Below are 6,907 nucleotides of genomic sequence, written 5' to 3'. Positions count from 1 at the left end.
AAGATTTTATCTATTTATTCATGAGAGACACAGAGAGAAAGAGTGAGAGAGAGACAGAGGCAGAGACTTAGGCAGAGGGATAAGCAGGCTCCCTACAAGGAGCCTGATGCGGGACTTGATCCCAGGACCCCGGGATCATGCCCTGAGCAGAAGGCAGATGCTCAGCCACTGAGCCACCCAGGCATCCCCCCTCACTTTATTTATTTATTTATTTATTTATTTATTTATTTATTTATTTTTAAAGATTTATTTATTTACTCATGAGAGACAGAAAAAGAAAGGCAGAGACATAGGCAGAGGGTGAAGCAGGCTCCCTGTAGGGAGCCTGATGCGAGATGCGATCCTGGAGCCTGGGATCATTTCCTGAGCCAAAGGCAGATGCTTGGCCGCTGAGCTACCCAGGTGACCCTCCCTCCCACCATTTTTAATCTGGATAGCTATCCAGATCTGAAACTATTTTTTGGTGACTCCATCTTTTTCCCCGAAATATCTGAAATGCCTCTTTTATCCTATATAGAGGCTCAGTGGTATGGATACCAGCAGAAACTCTTGGTGGACTAAATTCTGAGATGTTGGCCAGTTCTTCATTTTTCTTGTTGATGTTGTTGTCTTTCAAGAAGGTAGAGGAAGTATCTAGAGGAACCGTTGCCTTGGGCCAAATTCTGGCCAACCAGGCGGAACAAACTGGTGAGGGGAAGTGACAAGAGCCCTGGCAGAAAGTGTCTGTGTCATTCTAGATACTCTGTCTGCCTCCTACCACTTTGGTTAACCTCCTGGCTTCAACCAACCCAGTTGGGAACATCCCTTGTGGTCAGCATCCCTGACAACTTGGTTCTATCTCTAGCAACAGCAAGACTGACAACCAAGTTCCCCAAACACAGCCTCCTCTTTCTTGCCTTCATTTCTTTGCATATGCTCTTCCCTTCATCTGCAACACTTTCTCCCACTTTGCCTAGCTAACTCTTTACCCCCCATGTGTCAGTTCAAAGGTTGCCTCCATTGTGAAGTCTTCCCTGATATTCTAAGTTAGATGCTCCATAGTATCTCCTATCCCTTCTTAGTCTTTATTCAAGACTGAATGGAGTAGGGATTGGACAGCCATACCTTCCAGAGGCCTGATAGTCTGGAAAGTGGTCTAGGGTAGATCCCTAGTAAAGATTTCTCATAGTCTATCTACCTAGGACCAGGATAAGCTACATAATTTGTAGGGAGGGTGCAGAATGAAACTGCAGGGCCCTGTTCACCAATTACAAACTTCAACATAGTGACAGTAGAATCACTTAAACCAAATCCAGACCCTTCTGAGAGCAGAATTCTTGGAGATTGCATGGATCATATTCACGTTGCAGTGCATGGAACGTTGGGTCTCAAAAGAGTATGTATCCCTGTCCAAATGTTCGTTGAAGACAATGCTATCCTTGCAGGTTTTAGTTACACAAGCCTAAAAATCCTAAAAATTCAACTTTTGTCATTTGCAACTGAGAGTCTTAATTAATACTTAGATTTCAGACAATTGAGAAAAACAAGCTATCCAGGATTTCATGAATTAAGACTTAGGAAGGAAGCTAGCTCGAGAAAGTTGGGAAATGCTTCACAAAAGCTGATAAGAATAAAGAGGAGGAGGAAGAGGCACTCACTGAAGAAGTGTAACTACAAAAGGAGCCCTCTAACACGGTTAAATCTTAAAGCCTATTTAGTTACTTATAGTAATCTCTATACCCAATGCAGGGCTCAAACTCACAACCCTGAGATCAAGAGTCACATATTCCTCCGACTGAGCCAGGCAGGTGCCCCTAGTGAGGTGAAACATTAGAGGCCTTATCTGAAGGATGGAAAGAAGGATGAGCAACCAATGAAACAGATGAGGCAGTAAGTAACTCACTGGCAGGAGTGCTTGCCATGGATTCTGGAGGTGAAGCTACAAACAGCCAAGGACCACAAGGAGAATCCTTTGTCTATGTCAGAGTGTAATACCAAGGCAGAGGGGGGCTCCCTGATGTTGGGTTGTATAGATGGAGGAAGGAAATGAGTTTGATTGCTCTAGATACCTCACATGGGTGGAATTTATTTATTTATTTATTTATTTATTTATTTATTTATTTATTTATGGCAGTTGTTGTTTTGTGACTGGCTTATGTCACTTAGCATAATATCTTGGAGGTTCATCCGTACTGTAGCATGTGATAGGATTTCCTTCCTTTCTAAGGCTGAATAATATTCCATTGTATGCATGTCACACATTCGCCTATTTTTTAAAAGATTATTTATTTATTTATTTATTGAACAGAGAAAGGGAGAGAGAGAGAGAGAGAGAAAGAGAGAGAGCACGTATAACCAGAGGGAGAGGAAGAAGCAGACTGACTCTCTGCTGAGCAGAGAGCCCGATGCAGAACTGGATTCCAGTACCCTGAGATCATGACCTGAGCTGAAGGCAGTCACTTAACCAACTGAGCCACCCAGGTGCCCCCACACATTCATCTATAGATGGACATTTGGGTTGCCTCTGCTTCTTAGCTTGGTGAATACGGCTGCTATAAATATGGATGGCCAACCAGGCGGAACAAACTGGTGAGGGGAAGTGACAAGAACCCTGGCAGAAAGTGTCTGTGTCATTCTAGATACTCTGTCTGCCTCCTACCACTTTGGTTAACCTCCTGGCTTCAACCAACCCAGTTGGGAACATCCCTTGTGGTCAGCATCCCTGACAACTTGGTTCTATCTCTAGCAACAGCAAGACTGACAACCAAGTTCCCCAAACACAGCCTCCTCTTTCTTGCCTTCATTTCTTTGCATATGCTCTTCCCTTCATCTGCAACACTTTCTCCCACTTTGCTTAGCTAACTCTTTATCCCCCAAGCAGGGCAACAAAATATCACTTTGATGCCCTGCTTTCAATTCTTTTGGATATGTACTTACAAGTGGGATTTCTGGATCATAGACTAATTTTGTTTTTAATTTTTAAAGGAAGCTTCATGCTCTTTTCCATTGCAGCTGCACTATTTTAGAATCCCACCAAACAGTGCACAAGGGTTCCAATTTCTCCACATCCTCACCAACACTTGTTATTTTCTTTTTTTTTTTTTTTAATAGTAACTATCCTAATGGGTGTAAAGTAATATCTCCTTATGGCTTTGATCTGCATTTGGCTGATGATTGGTGATTTGAACATCTTTTCATATGCTTATTGGCCATTTGTGTATCCTCTTTAGAGAAATGTCTATTAGAGTCCTCACTCATTTTTAAATTGGGCATTTTATTTGTTGTTGAGCTGTATGACTTGTTTATATATGCTGAATATTAACCCCCTATCAGATATATGATTTACAAATGCTTTCTACCATTTTGTAGGGTGCGTTTTCATTCTATTTGTTATGCCCTTTGATGTACCAAAGTTTTCAAGTTTTTTTTAAGAATTTATTTATATGAGAGAGAGAGATAGCAAGAGAGAGCCTGAGTGGGGGTGGGGGAGGCAGAGGGAGAGGGAGAAGCAGACTCCCTGCTGATCAGGGAGCCCGACATGAGGCTCTATCCCAGGACCCTGGGATCATGATCTGAGCCCAAGGCAGATGCTTAACCTACTGAGCCACCCAGACACCCTGAAAATTTTCAAGTTTGATGTAGTCCCAAGCATATTTTGTTTTCTAAGAAACTGCCATAGTCATTTCCATAGTGGATGTACCATTTTAAAGTCCCACCAGCTATGTATGAGTAACCGTTGTTGTTTTTTTCTGGACTCCACATAATATTTTTTAAAGATTTTATTTATTTATTTATTTATTTATTTATTTATTTATTTATTTATTTGAGAAACAGAGAAACAGAGAAGGAGAGCATGCGTGAGTAGGGGCGGGAGGAGGAACAGAGGGAGAGGGACAAACTCCACGCTGAGCCCAGAACCCATCAAGGGGCTTGATCTCATGACCCAAGATTATGACCTGAGCCAAAATCAAGAGTTAGATGTTCAACCAACTGAGCTACCCAAACACTCCCGTTATCTACATTTTAGATGTGAGAAAACTAAGCTGTGGCACCTTTCTAGTGTTTAAAAAAAATCACTGGTTCAATGTCAAGGTTGAGAATCCTTCTCATCTTCTTATCTGTCATCCTGAAGCACCCCTAGCCCCTTGGTTCCAAGATGGCTAGAGTTCTAGTCATCACAGTGATAGATTGCAAAAATGGCCATTCTACTTTTTAGCTACTGCTGTCAAGAGATACAGCCTATTTCTTGACCAATCAGCATTTAGCCATGCAACTTAGTTTGGTTAATGGACAATAATAATGTTATGCATGAAGACACTTGAAAAGTGCTTGCATACGGGAGCTTTTTTTTTTTTTTTTTTTTTATCCTCTTGCTGCACTCTAGATCAAACAACTTATCAATGATCAGACATATGAATGAGGCCATTCAGGATCACCCAGCCCCAGCTGACTAGCCCAGACCGGAAGAGCCAGCTGACTAGCCCACAAAATCATGATAAATGATTCTGCATTAAGTCACTAGATTTTGAGGGCCATTTACTGTGTAGCACAAACTGATTGATAGAATCACCTACAGAGAGAACAACATACAGTCCAAGGGAAAGGGACCATCTTGACACTGTTTTAAGCAGTGAGGAATGAATGTTTCCTTATGTATCATTGGCTAGGACTTCGTCCCCTGTCTACTCCTTACTAGCAATGAGAATGGAAGTACCATGATTGGCTTGGAAAAGCACTGGGACCATGCAGGGAAGAGTAGACTATCCTCCAAGTGGGATTCTGCCAAAGAACATAGAAGCCTTCTGTCTTTTCGGCAGAGCTCCACATGGAGGAGGGACAATGAGAGAAGGGGCAATGGATTTCTTGTAGGCATGCAATAAACATCTACTATAGATAGGCCCCCAGCAATTGTGTTTTCAGATTCAAACATCTACTATAGATAGGCCCCCAGCAATTGTGTTTTCAGATTCTCTTCATCCTCCCCCACCTCCAACTATGGCTGATTAGAGCAGTTATGCCCTAGGGAAGAAAGATGAGTCAATGAGAATCTCATTCCTGGAGTATTTGGAAATGACACTATTGATAGCACCTGCGAGGGATGGGAATGGTATTGGGTACACTGGGGAGATGTGAAGAGGCCATATTTCACCAGCGGGAGTTGAAAGACAGAGAAAGAGAGAAAAATGTGGTTAACATTTAAACATTTTTCTAGTTCATCATTCCTGGGGCTTGGCTAGAATGCTGGTCTTGGCTTCATGAGACACCTCTATAATTCTTATAGTAATTTCCCCTGCATTTGCTAGAGCTACCCCTAATGAGCTTCTGTCATTCACAGTAAAAGTGTTTTTAACACACTGTTCTTATGAAAAGATGCCCAACCTTACTCATAATAAGATAAATGCAAATTAAAATTACACTTAGCTACCATTTATCACTCATCGATCGGATTGGCAAAAAGAGAAAGGTCTCACTTTTTGGTAAGACTGTGAGGAAATAGGCACTGTCATCATGATTGGTGTGGGTGCAAAAGGTGGTAGCCACTGTGCAGGGCAGGCTGGCAACATCCATCAGCCAGGAAAATGCACTTACCCTTTGACTTAGCAATCCTTAGCACTGGGATTTATTGTACAGATGCATAGCCGGGAGGAAATGATGTATGTACAAGGTCATTTATTTTAAGTTTGTTTATTTATTTATTTTAAGTAATCTTTATGCCCAACGTGGGGCTCGAACACATGCCTGAGATCATAAGTCCCATGCTCTTCCAACTGAGCTGGCCAGCCACCCCTGTACAAGGTCATTTATTATAGCACCATTTGTAATAAAAAAGGTTTGGAAACAACCCAAGTATTCACCCACGAAGGACTGGTTAAACTAACTAGAAGCATCCTTACATGGAGTAAAATATAGCTGCAATAATTAATACAGGAAGGCCTGATATAGGAAGGCCTCCAGAGAGATTGTTAAGTAAAAAACAAACTGCAGAATATTGTACATAGTTGAATTCCTTTTGGATAAGGAAGGGGAGAAAGAAGAATATGTAAGAATATGTGTTCTCATTTTCTTATATTGAAATGGGGAAATCTGATAAAGGAAGTATGGACAGAAGAACAAGAAACTAAGAAATGAATAAATACGGTTTTTAATTTAATTTAATTTAATTTAATTTAATTTAATTTATTTATTCATAGAGACACACACACATACACACACACACACACACACACAGAGGCAGAGACACAGGCAGAGGGAGAAGCAGACTCCATGCAGGGAGTCCGACGTGGGACTTGATCCCGGGTCTCTAGGATCAGGCCCTGGACTGAAGGCAGTGCTAAACCGCTAAGCCACCCACATAAAGGAAGTGTGGACAGATGAACAAGAAACTAAGAAATGAATAAACACGTTTTTTAAAGAAACATGGTTATTGGGCAGCCCGGGTGGCTCAGTGGTTTAGTGCCATCTTCAGTCCAGGGCATGATCCTGGAGACCCGGGATCGAGTCCTATGTCAGACTCCCTGAATGGAGCCTGCTTCTCCCTCTGCCTGTGTCTCTCAGAAATAAATAAATAAAATCTTAAAAAAAGAAAAAAGAAACATGGTTATTTCTAAAGGGGCAAAGGGAATAGCTGGGGTAGGAGGATTACCACTTCTCAATGATAATCTTTTTTTTTTTTTAAATCATTTTGACTTTTGAAAATGTGAACACATTAACTCTTCTAAAAATGACCAGAAGGAGGGACATCTGGGTGGCTCAGTCAGTTAAGTGTCTTCCTTTAGCTCAGGTTGTGATCCCAGGGTCCTTGGATGGAGTCCTGTGTTGGGCTCTCTGCTCAGTGGGAGCCTGCTTCTTCCTCTCCTTCTGTTCCACCCCTGCTCATGCTCTCTTTCTCTCTCTCTCTCAAAAAAAAAATAAAAAATAAAAAATAAAA

The sequence above is a fragment of the Canis lupus genome, chromosome 6, assembly GCF_003254725.2.
Source record: "Canis lupus dingo isolate Sandy chromosome 6, ASM325472v2, whole genome shotgun sequence".
In the NCBI taxonomy this organism is placed as follows: domain Eukaryota; kingdom Metazoa; phylum Chordata; class Mammalia; order Carnivora; family Canidae; genus Canis; species Canis lupus.
The sequence above is the reverse complement of the archived record's forward strand: the minus strand, read 5'-3'. Positions refer to the sequence as shown.